We start from the raw sequence: 17271 nt of genomic DNA, 5'->3' as shown, positions 1-17271 counted from the left end.
TAGGCTCATATAGTTTTTGTAAAAATGCTGAGAGAGGATAGATCGAGAARAGAAACTCCAGTTAGTGCTCATGCAGAGGACAAAAAGTCTCAATCCTGGCTCAGTCATAGTCCTAGACATCAGAGACTCCACTCGTCAGTCAAGTTTTCTCTCCATACAGGTGTCCAAGAAATTTTCTGTGTTTATGACATTTATAAACCTCTCTATTTCTTACATACACACTTAATAAAGAAAGCATTCATGCCATAGCTCTCCTAGCTCTCAAATAACTCAAGTAACCACATGGTACAGATCATCACAAATCAAGCTTCATTAGTTCTCTCMCTCATGGAAATACTTGTTTTGATAAATAAAGAAGAGACTAAACTATCTTCTGTTCTTGCTGGAGAAACAACAGAATTCAAGTTATTCACCATGGATATATTCCCAAGGCAAATAGATTCCAGAAACAATTTTTTCTGTGTGTAAGGAATATAACCAAAATACTTCTGGCCTAACTTTTGTGATTATTCATACTTATATTCATAACCTGATCTTGCTAAATGAGGCTGTCTGTGTTCTCACAAACATACCTTTAGCATTTAAAGAAGGAGGCTCTTTTTCTTCTGTAGCTATGGAAGTCAGGCCAGACTTCAACATGCTTTTTGACAGGAGCTCTTCGTCTTCTGATCTGTGTTTATTTTGGTCATTTTCTGAAGCAGCTGTTAATACTATAGGTGCATATATATTACCACTTAAAATGAGTTCAGAGTTCCCTTTTAAAATAAGTTTCACAAATAACCCCTCCAGAACGTGTATGCTGTGCAGGTCAGGTTCGCAGCACCAGCAGTTTTTCTCCCCAGATTTGCCTCTGCTGCATTGCTCCCCTGCACAGTGTGTCTTTGTGCTGATGGCAGCTCTCCGGGGCAACTAGAGAGTGTGCACAGCAAGTGGGGGGTTGCCTGCAGTAGCAGCTTCCTAAGAAGCTATTTCCCTAGTTTTGAGAAAACTTTTCAGTTTTCCAAGTGTTTTGAATYGCCAGTTAACAATAGAGCATTGGTTTTGCTTTTTGTTTTTTTATATTAACTACGTAAAAAGTTAGTGGCTTGAAATGTCACCAGCTCTGAAAAGAAGTACAAGTTTGATGGTTTCACAGCAGTTGTTCAGACCTCTTCTCAGTCCTCGGCTTGGCTATGCCACAGGCTGTTAGTCGTCAAAAGCAATTACTATTAGATGGCTTTTTAATGGGCCCCAAATATGAGGTGAGTTATGGTTCCAGTTCATGTCCTGAGAGGTACAGCCTTCAAAGAAAAGAAGCCTCAATTGCCACCTTGCTTGTGAAAACTAAGGGCAAARCCAAATGAGTGGTCCATACAAGCTGAAGCACTTTTGTCCCTAGGGAAGATCAAGGCAAGATCTTCATGAGTGGGGAAAATCCTGAGCCAGCTCATATGTTCAGTGAAAAGAAACACTCACAATTACCAAATACCTTTGTGTGAAAGTTTTCTGGTGATTTTGGCTACTTAGACATTTGGGAATAGTGAAATTTGGAAAAAAAAAAAATGTTCCAAAAGGCTGGGGATTTGTTGATTGTTGCAGAATTTAATGGMATCTTTTTTGAAAAGGAATATTGTAAAACAAATGCCCTCTGTCACGAATTACTTCTGATTCCTCAGATGGGTCTTTCTTCAGCCTCCTTCAGACTATAATAACCCTCTTTTTTTTCCCTTTCCTGGTTGCATCTTCCCTTATGTAATTCTAGCATTCCTACCTTTTTTTTTTTAATCCTGTTTTCTGTACTTTTTCCTATTTACTTTGCAAAAAATATAGTGTTAAAACTTTTGGAGTTTATTTTACATTGGAAAGTTTACCTTCTCACTGGTGCCACACTTAAAATTTTTGCTCTTTACATTGTTCCAAAGCTGCAAAATGATGTTAAATCCCTTCAGCTGCACCTATGCATGCTTAGTGCAACCAATCCTGCTCCAGCTGCTCCAGTGGCATTTTGGGGCATTACTGTCCAAAGCGCTCTATTTTTCTTCAGTCCAGGCAAGATGCCTTCTTAGAAGATGCAATGTTGCAGTACAAATCAAAACAGCAAAGCAGACAGAAGTTGCYTGTGCTTTGTTACCCTCCTCTCTAGTGTGGTGAATCTGTGCATGTGGCCCTTAAAATTTTGAGGTAAGGTTGGATCATTTCTCTATCTGTTTTCAATTTTGCTTAAAATCACTCCCTTGCCTTTCTGTTTGTTTAGGAATCCATGMAACTGGGCCACACCAGAAATGTAAAAGTATCTCTATACCTACCACATTTAYTCAGCAGTAGATCACCAAAAGGACTAGAAGCAAACCAAGCTGAAGCTTTTTTCTTTTAAAAGGATGCAAAACCACTGCAGCTCCCCTTTTAAGCTAAGATGAACAGATAACGGGGTTTCCTAGAAATGCTGCTGCTCTCTGTAGTTCTGTAAGACGCCAAGGTCTATTACACCTTTCCTGCACTTGTGCTTTTAGTGGAGCTCTGTTAAACAGTTCACACCTTGCAGTGTGCTTTGGGGGAGTAAACAACACTAATGAAACACACGATGTTATAGGTAGTTTCTCTGTGTGAAACAAGGCCTGCCCAAGTGAAAATAGAAGCCAAAGAGAATGTTTTAGATAATTCATACTCAAAATGGAGATTTAGCAACCCTAATCACTGGTCTGGAGGGATAGACCTGAAAAGTGCTCGCACACAGGCTGAATGCTGTGCAAAGGCCTGACGTGGTAGTTCGTGCCGCTTGGCTTGTCCCAAACAGTAAATTTCTACTTAGAGGGTCAGTGCTGCACCCCATGAGCTCCTGGGCAAGGATGTGMTAGAGAGGAAGTAGGCAGTACCTTTACTTCTGCAGTTTGTCACCCAGACCCATTAACACCAGTTCACCACATGGGTGGAAGGTAAGGTAGGCACCTCTGTGGTGTGGCCAGGCTGTTCCACCTTGGCACAAGGAGTAAGCGTAAGAGGAACAAACCTGCTCTGAGTATGACTACACTGTAAACTGAACAATAGATTTTAGTACGCTGTGTCCAGTGTCCTGCACATGATCCACCCATGTGGCACAATCGCATAGTATGTTATATTTCTCCCTCAACTATAGATATCTTTTGTGTCTAAATATGTCTAGGTAATCTCAGTAAATCTCCATGTAGACATTGCAGCCATGCTAGCTGCCTAGTGTGGCTTTAGCATCAGTGGGCAGAGATGACCAATGCTAAAGCATGATTCTTCTGATCTCCTTTAGAAAMCCTTCTGAGAATGAGACAGGTAGTAACCCCAGAAATGCTTGTATCTCTCCACTGAATGTATACAGTCCCAGAGTGTTTAACTCAACGGCAGATATCTGAAGTTTAATTAAATGAATTCCACCCCAACCACCCCTAGAAGAACACTTCWTTGGACAGGAAAAGATATCCCACAGGGATGGAGTGTAAAGCCCTTACAGAAAAGGTCACTAGACCTTCTGAGACATCAACTGGATATACCCAGCACACTTGGTTCAGTCCTACTCTGTATCAAATCAAATTGAGGCCAGCACACACTATGCCTGGTCTGGCCATCTTTGGTGATCTTGRGCTAAGCACTCATCTTTAGGTGGTTTGCACATTAACATGTGAATGGTGGATGGACCTGAGATCAGGTGTGAGCCTACATTTATCTGACAACACAGACACACTGCTGAGCCACACAAATCCAATGACACACAGCTTCATATACAGGGGTTCACCTGTAAACGGAATCTACCTTTACGTTAGTGGGTTTTAGTGCTGAAAAGGATGTCTTAGTCACACAGTATAAAGCCTAGGGAACACCAATTAAAATGTAAGGAACTCAGAAGGTAACYGTAATCAGCCTTTGATCCTTAACCTGTGCATTCACATTTCACTGGAACTCCATGAAACCTAAATATTTTACTATTTATATTTATGGTTATTGTTTTTAATGGCCTGCCATCCTTCCTTCCCGTGGGTGCAATTTGTGTGGCCAAAAATAGTGTGAAATCAGGTCTTTCCACCACGTTTTGATTCCCAAGGAACTGAAGAACCGTGAGAAGGTCTGATCTGATGTTATTATAGCCCCACAAATAGCTCCCTGAGTAATTCAAAGAGCTTGCAAAAAAAGAAAAAAAAAAAGTAAACACGAATACCTGGAATGAAAATACAAGAGCCACATGCATCACAGTCTGTCAGAGCTGGGAAGGACTGACAACCAAACCCCTTTAGGTTGTGTCAAATGTCTCTGAAAGGTTCTCTGGGTAATTTATTCACTTTTAACATTAGTCTCACGGGGAGGTTGAAGGAGTTGTTCTTTTCAGCTAGTTGTTCTCAGCTGCCTCTTGCTCCTCTCCTTCCCTGAAATCTGAGTAGAGACTGAACCAGGCCCTCTGCCACCTAAATTAGAGAAGCTCCATGACCTGGACTCGGGTCCTGGACTGCATTTTTCCTCTCAGTCCTCACTCTTCCRGGCTTGCCTGAAGGATGTCGTGAATTTCAGTGGTATCTTGTGTGCTACCCTGGACAAACGATGCTTTCCTCTCAAAGCTTCTGGCTCATCAGTRTGGTCAGCCAGATCTAACATTAACAAGACTCATCAGCTACCAACACAAGYACCTGTCACTGCTTATTCCATGCCACGCCATGCCGTRCCATGCCATGCCATCCCACCCCATCTCATCCGAGAAAGCTTGTCTTCTGCCACCTCTAGGTCAGTGCACAGCCATCAGGAATTGCACTCCCTCCTCAGAGAAGACATAACTGTTGGATTTGCTCCCCCTTTCACCGAAGTGTGACACAGAAGTAGGTCCCTTGAGAGACACTGTGGGAACTTATCTCCAGCTGGTCAGGGTGCAGACAATATGTCTTTTGTTGCTGTATGTGGGAGGCAGTAGATATTATTTTTTTGGGGCAGTGTAAACAACCACACACTAGCTGTAAACTCTTAGTCATCTGCAAGAAATGCTGTGCCCCCTCTATTCATGCCTTCACTGTGGCCTTTATTTTCTTAAATGAACTAATCTTTATTTAATTTTCTTCCTTTCACACAGGAACATGGGAATCACACGTGTAGTGTAGATCCAAGACTCCGTTGACACAAGCACCCTTAGTTTTAAAGCAAAGAGTATCCAAGTATTACAGAATAGAGAGCTGTACTTTGTGGCATAGTAGATCTCAGCCAATAAGTGACCAATTTAGGACAATACTGAAAAAGTCTGGCCCATATTCTGACCTTAGTTTTACCCATGCAATGTCATTGTTTCAGTACAACTCAGAGTTATTTACAGTTTCCTGGGAGAGGTGGGATCTGCTGGGACATTCTGGCTGCCAGTGATGTAAAATGACTGTTTAGGTAGGAAACAGCATGCCTAGACCACTAGGCTGTAGGTCGCACTACCCAAGATATTAAACTCTTTTTTTGATTCTGCYCATTTCCCCTCAATAGAGGACAAATCCTTCTACTTCCTTGTCTTCCCAGCTATTCAGCTTGCCTAGGTCTAGCTCGGCTATAGCAAGCACCAGGTGATTTTATTATCTATAATTACCTAGGTGATTTCTGGAACAAAAAGTTCCATCAGATAGAGAAATTAATCTGGAAGATCGTATCTCCATTTGGGGAGAATAGAACTCTTCAGAAATGGGTTGCAAAGYGACAACTGAAATTCTCCAAGTTGCGGGCTAATTTGGGCACAGGTTTTTCTCTCAAACACATCTGGAACAATTACTGCTCTGAACATGTGGTATGTGTCTTAGAAGAGAGAGTCTTTTAAAACAAAATTTAAAAAGAAACAGAACTAACCCTCTGGCTTTTCCATGGAAGGAAGGCAGGGCTGCTACCATACTTAGTGCCAACAACTTTGGAAGCCCAAAACAAAGTTATATAATAATAACAAATATAAAATGAACTAAAGAAAAAAGAGGTGGAGGGAAATGCCACTCTCCCTCTTTCTGCCTYGCTCCCTCCTCTTCTTCTCCTGGCCCACCCATGTGTAATTGACTCCAATAAACCATGAAAAGAGCAACTTGGCAGCAGTTGGCATTCTGGACCTGGGCAGATGCCAGCCATGGGGCTCCCACTGGTTTTGAAAATTACATTTTGTTATATATATAATATATATATTTCAGTCTGAATGGTTAAGTGAACCACTGAAACCAAGCTAAGCAAAAACAGCTATTGGCACGTACTCTGCTTGCTCTCCTGGTCTTTTGTCCAGTTACCWTGCCGAGCTAACTCCTCTAATGAGTTTCTTATGCCCCTTTATTTTAGTTAAAGGAGCTTGAGTCCTTCCTCTTTCAGAGTCAGTAGGAAGTTTGCAGTTGATTATGAAGACTAGTTTTTGGCCCTTAATTCATCAGGCATAAGAAACTACAGCATTCTGCTTTCAGTGTCACAGTCAGAGAGRTTTCTCTCAGTAAAAGAATTTTCTTGTTTTTATCTATTACTGATTCCATGGGATATCCGTGGACCGAGGACCATACCTGATGCTTCAAGAAAAAGGGAAAAATATGCAATTGTTGTCCCCTCAAAATGTCTGTATGATCCTCATTGCTAATTTTTCACAACAATAGTAAGATCTGTGAAGAAGAGGGTCTCTCTGTTCCTGGATGGGACATTGTCACTCCAGGCCTGGTTCAAAGGGGTTCCTGCCTGGGTCACAAGTGCCAGGGTAAGGCATAAGGCAGGCTGCTAGCATCATCCAGGCAAAGGCACAGCATGGCTTAGGCTCTCAGGCTGCACTCTRTTCCCACAGTTCCTCTGTTCATTTCAGGGGGAACCTGGACCCAGATCTGCTGAGTTCATCTTAGGATCACCTCGACATCAGTGTCTCCTTTCACTTTTAGGATCCTGTAATGTCTTTGAGCATTTGCCCTGCGCAGGCATTCAGCCATGTTTGAGAAGAAGACTCTTCAGAAAACAAAGTGTTTTCCTGTGTCTTAACTGGAGCTGGAAAATGGAGCACACACTCCCAAAACTCACGGACTAAACATCAGAAACTTTTTTTTTTCTTCTTTTTMTTCAAGACTCACATCGGCTACAGAGAATGGAAAAAACGTGTGAATCAGGTCATTTCCAAGTTATGTGATTCATTCTGATAGGATGTTGCACTTCTTTGACTCTCTTCAAGGAATCACGTGGAACAAAACCACAATGTGCTGMTGACTAGCTTGGGGGGGGGGGAAGAAAAAACAACAGTTCTTGATTTTAGAAAGTAATTATCATGCTTATCTTTTTCCAGGTGTTCCAAAGGCCTGTAGAGGTCTGACAGGATTCCCACAAATGAGAACTTTTGCCCACAATCCTGTCCCAGTAGTTCTCCCTTGCATATAACCGATCTGGAGGCTTGTGGTCAAGTGACCTCAGCATCATTGCAAAAGTAGTTTGCTTGCATTATTCTCACAGCATGTGATTCCATAAGAAACACTACTCCATGCCTAGCTACTTTTCATTAACTCTTTCCTGGGAGGCAAAGCACAGAAAAAAGCACAGGCAATTGATCCTCTCCCTATGGGTCGCGGTTGYGTGAGGAAGCAATGCTGCTACCTGGCAGCTCCACTGAAGGAATTGCCCATCTGCTATCTCTGAGATATGGTGCTGTGCACAGGCAGAGCCCCAGGTAGATCTCATGGGGTCTGTTTGTCAGGGTAGTGGCTAACCCAGGACACTCACCTCCCATAAAACCTTGTGGGGGCATCTTCCTAGTCCTGGATGTTTTGGGAGTGCTTTAGAGGATTAATAGAGTTTGGGAAGAACAGATAATTCTCTCTAAACAAGTTCACATATTTTTGTGRGGAGGGGTGTGCATAAAATGAAGAGGTCCTTTCCTCTTTAAACTTCTCCACTTAGTGTAACCCTCTCTGATACAGGGAGAAAAGCACCAACTACAGTTTATTACTACTGTASACTCTGGAAACTAGGGTAAATAGCTTGTAAAACTGTCTTTCTGCATGTTTGCAAAGCATTTTGCACAACAAGAGTCTATCCATATTGCTACAGTGCTGATAATAAATATTGCTAATAATGAAAGAAGGAAGAGATTGCTACGAGGACCAATTCCAAGCATCTGAAAACTGGAATGAGAAGTTCTATTGCATTTTCAGTGTGGTGTTGGGAAAAGATTGCTTCCAATTTCCAAACAACAATGCATGGAAGCAAACCTCAAAGTGTTCATTCCAGGTTTACTATAAAGCCTCCTTCATATTCAAAAACAAACTCCAATTCCAGCCCCCAGCCAGACAGGATGCAGGGAGTGCAAGCCACACAGAGCRGGGCAGGCAGTCCTCTCAAATGTGATAGTGAAAACAGCATAATGAAACTCACTGCCGCCATGCAGGGGAATCTTGTTCATGTTCATTTAATCAAGTCCTTCCAGTGTATTCGAACAGAGATGTTTCCCTAGGGAGCATAGCTTCAGACAGGAGGCTCCCGGGAGCAAGAAAGCAGAGTCAGGAAAGAGATGGGAACGTACAGTAACTAATCTACTCTGYGCAGCTCTAAGAGTAAAGTGTCCCTGCCAAGTAACGGAGGTCATCAGGTTTCATAAAGAGCCTTCATTTAAACACTTTAAACGTTATTGTTCATAATCTGGATGAAGTTCAAGTGTTGTAGAGGGCCAAACCACCACCTATGCTAATGCTGCAAGTGCAGCCTTCATGATGTAGGTGCTGAGCATGCAGAGAGGTCCCGAGGGCTGCGRAAGCTCTGCGATCCACAGATGTAGTGGTGTTTCCCACTCCTGAGTCAGGGTGCTTGTTGTCTGCCAAACTAGTCGTGGTGATTATGCAGTGTGGACATCTCATCAGCTGCTAAGATGAGGCCTTCTGACTCATTTCCACTTGGAATCTAGATGACAATTTGGTTTGAATTAGAGATGGGCTAAAGCCAAAACCTTGTATCTGAACTTCCTCTAATTTTGGGAAGACTCCAGTCTGGATCTCAACTTAGCGCATTGCTCTTAGTTACACAGAGATTGGAGCCAAACCCTGGATCCAAACATTCCCAGAATATGGGGAAGCTCAATTTGGTCTTTGATGCTAGGACCATCTCAAGTGCAGGTTTCCAGAGACGAAATGCTCTTCCTTAGGTTAGCTTATTCCTTGTTTTCTTTTATGGCTGGTGGTTAACAAGTGTATTCTTAGCTTTACAGTTCCTTCATTCATATTCTTACAAATGAGACTAAACAAGAAAAAAAAAAGTATGTGCATATATTTCAACTGGAAAAGCAGCTTCTTACAAAATTTACTTATTGGATACACAAGAGGCTTTTTGGTTTCAGAGCAGAACAGTTGTATCTCATTCCAAAAAAGCTGGATACAGATGCCATGCCCTGGTCACCAGTGACTTTCATCACGGGAGTTATGGATGCGGCAGTGTGATTGCAGTGAGTTTTTTGGGTCTGCATTACACATGAAGCCACCCTCATCTGAATCCTACAAAGAAAATGAAAGGTCTGATGAGTAAAGAAATTCTACTTACAAGCTATTCAGATGACAGTGTTAAAAAGCAACCCCCAAAAGGCCAGACTTTGCGATCTGCTAATGTAGACAAGCTGCAAAGCTGGTCCTAAAGTCCAAGTGACTGCAGCATGGAAAGCATGGGCAGGAAAGCAAGAGGGGTCCCACAGAAAGAGTCTCTTTGAAAGTCTGGAAAATGTTGAATCACCTGCCACTCTGTGCTGAGGAAAATCTTAACTCCAACAGAAGGCTTTGTCAACACCGTGCCATATCATTAGCTCGAAGTTTATACACTTCAGTTGACACTTCTCCCTTGTTCTGCAGATGTTTCACTACATTTAGGATTGAGCTAACAATACAGCTGTTTGAACACATGTGCATTTTCCACTCAACAAACCGCAAGAATATGGCAACAAGGTTACAACATCTGAATCCTAGGGCTAGAATGAGAGAAGCAGAAAAGGTGTTTCTTTGGGAAATCTCTGTATTTTCTCCTGCAGTTTCTCTTTTTGAATTTATTCACTGACTATACTACACTCAGGCCATGGGGAAAGCAAAGTCTGATTGATATTGCAAGTGACAACTAAGGCCTTAAATCATTTCCTCAGTTCATCTTCAGGAGGTGTTAAGCCCACAGCGTTTTGTTAGTGTTCCAGAAAAGTACAGTCATATTGACTTTTATTTGCAAAAAATCCACTTTACTCCAATTCCTGTTAATCCATTGTTACTTGTGAATAAATTAGAGCCTGCTACAATAAAGGATTTAAAGAGGAATTATCAGATGTGCTCAGCAGGGAAAGAGTTTATAATATTCTTTCCTATTTTACCATTATAGGATATGAGAGGAGAAGGTTAGATCTTATCAGGAGTTTCACAAAACCATTGATTGCCCTTTCTGCTACCCACAAAGTACAAACCTGGGRAGAGCCACGTGAGTGATTTAATAAAATAAAATGAACTTCAAGATGGAACTGCTGAGGACTGTAAGATGTTAGGTGTCATTCTCCTTTCATTGCCATGGGCTTCTGAACCAATGTTTTAACAGAGCTACTCCTGATTTACGCCAGTTATTGTAAGGAGAGTTGTGCTTCTTTTTCATCCAATCAGCATCTGGTCTGTGAAAAACAGATGTGCGTAAGTCAATCTGATTAATGTGCTTGATTCTGCAATTGCTGTAGGATAAATCAACAGTGCACTAACCCACCTTTAGTATTCTACCTGAACTGAATCAGATTTTTGCTTTGCCAAACTTCGTTAGATAAAAGAGGGCTCTGCGGAATTGGCTACAAATCCCAGAACATCCTGTTACTCTTTTCTCTGAGGGCTCTGTTGCTCCAGGGCACAGAGGCTTAGGAACGAAAATTATTAGTTTCCTTTGCAGAGCAGGACCATGACTTATTTTCCCACCCGCATGAGAGGAAAGGTGAGTGGGAAAATCCACATGGATCCTCTGATGCAAACTCAAGTCTGCTTTAAGGTATTTTTTGCATTGCTCTTGTGAAAAGACTTTCATAGTCTTCTGTGTTGTAAAAAGACTTTCAGTCCATGTTTTGTATGTGTGCTCTCCATCATGCGATCACGTATTTCCTAAACTTTTAGAAGTCGTCTTCCACTCAAAAGCCCTCTTCCTCAATGCAAAGCCCACAGTGCTCATGTGAATTCACAGTACTGCATTTTTTCATGTAAATGATCTTTTTCTATGGCTTTATGGTTACATCYATACAGAGAGCTGGATGTGTACAACACTCCTCTGTCACCATGAGGACAGATGTGCAGATGAAGGACTTGGTCAGACAGTGTTACAAGTTTATAGCTTGCAAGCCCACTTTTCTGTCTATGCCAGAATCTCAGCACCTCATAAGCATATGGGTAGCAGCTCAGAAGCCCTCTCAAACTGCTTGGTTCATGCATAGCCAATGTCAACCTGACACATTTGCAGTAGCTGCTCATTGCAGGTCCAGAGCTGATACCAGTTGTTAGCACTGGGTTAAATATACACTTTGACCTTGGTATTTGCAAAATAGGGACTAAGAAAAAAATGAAAAAGATTTTTTTCATCTGTATTCATTCTGTCTCAAATGCCCATCATGTCCTTTAAATACGAGCCCTACCTGCAAAATTCAAATCCACATTCAAACCTACATTTTCCCTAAATCTAGGGGTGTTTTGAGCTGAAATCTTTTTTTTTTCTTTTTCAGCTTCAACCAAATAAGTATACTCTTTAAAGAATGAGTTCARCCAACATCTGGAGGCAGATAAAAATCCTCCAAGCTACTGTTCTACAATTGGAGARATCATTAGTACTGCAGATCATCTATACAGAATATTTATCTTACACATGTAGTAAARCGAAAGCTACTGCGCCAAATTCAGAACAACCTCTGATGAAAGAAATGCCTCACAGCAACACTAAACTAGAGCTTTTCTAGCCAGAGAGTATCTTTTCTCTAGCCAAAGCACAGCAACTTATAGTTACTGAAACTTAACCCTAAACACAGGGGAAAATTTTATTATTTTAATTGTGAAATTTCATCACTAGTTATTTTACTATCTCTTTCCCTCTTTTTCTTTTAATCACCCTCCCCCTTTCCTTCGGATGGTTTATCGCTTGTAAATTATTTGTCACATCGTTGTAATTCTATCCAGATCCTTAACTTTCTAATCATGCATCTTTTATGGGGTCTCTTTTAAAGAAGCACTATAATTACTTGCCAAGGGTCCCCGTAAATTTTATCAGGCTGTAAAATATTATACTTTAATTATTTGAAAAAAAAAAGATGGAAAAGATCCTTCTGAAAGGCTACGTGATCAATATTGCAAAGAGCAAAGCACCTTCTGCAGTTTTGCACTTGTTTTGGGGGTATACCTTGGAAGCCTTCAGAACTCTTTCACTTCATTCAGTGTCATTTGAAAGTATTAATTGAGAAACTGGGCTTTGATTAATCTGAAGAAATTGCTTACTGCATGGTTTAACTGTTAGAAAATACACTAAGAGAATGGTAAAGGATGCATTTCCATTTTTGTAAGCGGCAAAGGGATTCAGCTATCCTCAGCTTGATGAAAGATGTGAATTCAATAGCAGGATAAACTGCAGACACAGAAATGAGTTTAACCTTTCTTATAGGAAATGGAACWTTTTTAGAGAGGGAACCCTCTGTTTCTGTATATATTTTGAACCTTATCTTGTCAAATTTTTAGTTTTACTAGGAGCAATGGTAGAAATGCCAGTAACAATTTTACTAATAATATTTCTACTAGTGATAACTATTCAAGAGTCTTTTCTGTCACCCTTTGCTGCAGTGACTAACATCATACTTTGCAGACCAGTTCTGTACATTTCCATGACGCTTTTTTTCTAGAAAAGGTAGTTGAAACAAGTCAGGRAAGTTAAATCAGGTAAACCCGGAGTGGTTTCTGGTACAGTATTTTCCATATGTTGTTCCAAGCATTGGCTTGCAGTAAGCTTAAATCTGTATGTGTATCATCTGTCAAATTATGTATCATACCCATCACCAACACTTCAATTAGATCTACATAGTAGTTAAGGCCCTGTACATTTCTGGTAAGTATGTATTTCTTTTAAATAGCTTCACTGAAATATGGGGAAGTTAAATGTTTGAGTCAAGAAACATGGTAAGCTGGAAGCAAAAATAAAATATAGATCTCACCTCAGCTCCTTGCTCTGATCACAGGGAATGCTGTTGCTTAAGAGGAATCACACATGATTTCTGTCTACATAATCCTTACCTTACAAGAAATCATACATGTCCAGTGGTTTTCCAGGTATCATCCTGGGAAAATCTACTTTTCTTTTTTTCCTGGGCCGTGCCAGATAAAATTCTCCAGCACTCAGACAGCTCAGATAATGGAACAGTTAGACTACTGCATGTGGAATAGTCCCATTATTTCCCAAGTTATCTCTGAATATGAATTGAAAGTACTTTTCCTGAACCCTCTTTCTATAAAAGCACAGTGCAGCTTATTCTACTAAACTAGAACATATTCTACTAAAGCACCGGCTTTTTCTGCAGCCTTTGGCTTCACATTGGTCAACAAGTTGGCATACATCACATTTTAACCTGGTGACATCTCTGTGTGTTGTTATACCCGGGTACAGCTAATCCATTTGCTGCACAGACTGGCAGAGCTGAGAGCAGCATCTAGCAGTGGCAGCACCTGAAAAAGCCTATATACTGTACCACACAGAATCGTTCAGGAGCTCAAAAGCAAATATCTGTCACTGATGATTCAGGTCAAGTCAACCAATGATTTTTAATGACTTTTAATGAAGGAGGCAGACCTTGATTATTTACAGTGGTTGTTGATCATCAGAAGCCGTTCAATAAATATCTCTTACAAACCACGCATAGGTAAACATGAAGTTGGCTCAAACTCTGCATGTTGTTGCTATTTTTAATATCTTAATGCTGAAAGATGGCAGTGGTAACAGTGGTAACTATATTTAAACAGGGATATAGTTGTGGATGATTGAATTATTCATTGCACAACAGGGATTCAACTAACATAACCTTTCTATCTATAGGTATTGTCCACAAAGTGATCTTGTGTTTCTTTCCTATTCATCTCCTTACTGATAAGGCCAAATAGAGAAACTATGACAACARGTATCCTGAAAAGCATAAAATACATCCACTTGTGATTAACCAAACATGCTGCAGATGCTTGAAAATCAATATAAAGCTAATTTCTGTGGAAAGGTGTCTGGTCCTCGAAGATCTCCGGGGACCTCTCTGCTGTTTTGTTAGCTYCAGGGTCAGGTTCATCCTCCAAACSAGCACCCTAAGCCCTGAAGCTGTTYACCTTGCCCTTGTAAAACTTTATACCCCTGCTCRTGCCTCAGGAAAATGTCTTGCTTGCCTGGAAACTCAAGCGCTGGGTCTTGAGTGTGCCTTTGGAGCCATCCATCCAGGCAGGGCAAGAGCCACAGGCTGAACCCGCATGGCACAGCAACCCGGGAAAAGAAAGCTATACTGYGTCCCAAGGTACCGCGAGCAAATTGTGGAAATAGTGGCTCTTTGTGGAGCCTGCGAGGTTGACACTGTCTGCAGCCAGCTCATTTACCCCTTTCTCCAGTTAAYGCAAGCCACTTCATAACCACTTTAGCGTTGCTCTTTTATTCACCATTCAAACAGCTGCTTCCCTTTTATTCCCTCATAGATGGGGCCTGCATTTATACTCTGCCCTGCATTTATACTCCTCTCCTTGTCTTGATTTCCTGCCTTTATTTAGCGAGCCTTAGAGCCTCTCTATTTTGCACTGCTTACCCACCTGCAGCGACGTGGATGCGACCCAGCAGCATTGGAGCCTTGCTGCTGCTGGGGCTGGCAGGAGCAAAGCCTGCTGGGGCACATTAGCGACAGTGCTGGAGGGTGAGCAGTGACTGAAAAGCAAACAGGCTCCTGTGCTCTGGGGATACAAGCAGTCCTGGAGGCTGCCTGCCAGCTAAAAGTCAGCTCCACCGAACAGGAGGCACTTTTTGCATGTAAACTTTGCAGCCAGGGATTTAGGGACTTGCTGCTGTCTCCCGCCTTGTGGTAGTACCCCAGTCACCACCACCATCTTCTCTAGTAAGAAGAACATGGAGAAAGAATTAGCTAAAGGAGGAGAAATTAATGTTTGTTCCTTTGTTTGGCACATGTTTTTGTTGATTTGTGTCTTACACTTTTTGACAACAGTTTTGTAGGTGATTTTCGAACTACAGAGAGAGTTTAGTGATCAGTATCTATAATACCTGAGGAACAAGAGGCAGAAAAGAAAATAAAGCATATCACTGAGTGTTATAACTATAGGCACATGAAATGGAGTCTTAAGAAGCAGAGAAAAATTAGTCCGTGATGTAAATTCTTCCCTCTTTTCCTCTGTCTTCTGTCTATCATCAAAAAAGCGTCTTAGCTTCCAATATGAAAAGCACCATGCTCCACAGTGTCTTCTCTGCAGGATAAATATTCCATTTTAAAAAAATAATAATTCAAAAATACATTAATTAACATAGAAAAAGCAGTCTGTCTCTAACTTAACAAGGCCTACACAACATTTATGACCCAACACATTTTGTTTTGAAGATCACAGTGCTAGAACACAAGTGCCAGGATTCAGGCTGAAGGCATGTCATTCAGAGAGGAACAGAGTGCACCACCTCAGTGCACTGAGTTATGACATGTAATTATGAAACACTAATTGCTTACCAAGTCAAGCAGTATCAAGTGAAATGTAAAACACAAAAGAAGCTGCTTTCTCCAAGGCTTTTAAAGTTGAAAGCATGGCTAAGCTTGAGTAGTTAGGACCAATAAATACTCAGATATTCTCTTTGATCCCATATTCCTGGATGTCCATTATGAAACCATGAATATTGTGTGARGGTCAGAGAGAAGGTGTAGGCTCACTCAGAAACAGCCAGATGATACCTTTACCACTCTCTCTTTTCCTTTTTTTTCAATGTTTATCCTCATCAGTGATTCTGATTCTATAAACAAGGACTACTCACATTGACCTCAAAGCAGTCTGGGGGGAAAAGAAAAAAAAAAACAGAAGTTTGCTAGGGAGGATGTTATCTCAGGTCTGTGCCCAATTGTCTGGCCACCGTTTCCTGTAACTCTGCACTTTTAAGTACTGTATTAGCCTTGGGCAATTTCCCTCCACATAGTGTTAAAGAGAAACATTAAATCAACACACATTTATACACATTGACTTAGAATTCAGTGAACACAARAGTTGTTCCATCTCTGGGCCCTAAACCATACAGAAGTGCTAGAAGGACAGGGAGCTGGAGTAACAGCAATGAGGTCTCCTGGGGCCTGGTCTTGGCCCACCAAATTAAGTGGGCGTTTTCTCCATTTATCTGAGATGGAGAGCAGAGTACAGGTGTGTGGGTTGCCAGTACTGTTTGCCAGTGCTGGAGGGTGGAGGACGTAATAACCCAAATGTGTTGCAAAATTAGCATGCAAGTAGAAGTCTTAGACCTAGCAAAGGTTCTGAAATGTTTCTGTAAACGCAAGACTGTGGACATATGTCTATGTCTGGAGGTTAGAAAAATTTTAACCAAATCCTAAAATCAATGAAATGWAAGAATAAATGGACTGAGATGTATTTGATTTGTGTGAGGTCATTCAGTTCTTCTGTATCTTTGATCAAAAACAGTAAAGTTTGTGCTGTGGATAGGCTGCAAAAGGTATTCCAGTTTCTGTGGTGTCATCACTGCGGTTCTGTAGGACAAGGGAACCCCATCTGAAGATTGCAGTGCATAGAGACAAGTAGCTCAGATGGTTGATGTCACATGAAGAGATTCATCGTGGCCTGCCCGCTGTGTAAGCTTGGCCTCGTGGATGAGGTCCAGAAGGCCAGATGTATCTGACAGCAGGTAATGCTTGATTTAAGGTGACGTGAACTCTCGGAGGACTCTGTTCCTGGGCAGATTTGAGTTTTCAGACCCATCAGGAAGACCTGATTCCCTCTGGAGCGGCACCTTCCTGATCCTGATCAACCTCCACATTGAGGAGAAGCAGAGCTGAGTGTGCTGTTGCCATAGCAGAGGAGGGGGAATCTATGGAAACCCGTGAAAGGGTAKTGCTCTGTGTTATTACAAAAGAGCATTGCCAAAGACAGTATCAGGGCACTCACAAGGTATGCTGTTAAGCTAGCATAATTTCAATCCATTTAGCAAAGTGCTCCCAGTCCCTGTTTCAGAGCAAGTAAAAGGAAAATACAGTAAATATTGAACAAACAAAATTAATCTGTATCCACAGCACTTCACCTAAGAAAAAGCTAAAACCCTCTGACTGTTGCCTAGTCTTGG

Source organism: Rhea americana, unplaced genomic scaffold (assembly GCF_003343005.1).
Source record: "Rhea americana isolate MKP2758 unplaced genomic scaffold, rheAme1 scaffold_4, whole genome shotgun sequence".
Lineage (NCBI taxonomy): Eukaryota > Metazoa > Chordata > Aves > Rheiformes > Rheidae > Rhea > Rhea americana.
The sequence above is the reverse complement of the archived record's forward strand: the minus strand, read 5'-3'. Positions refer to the sequence as shown.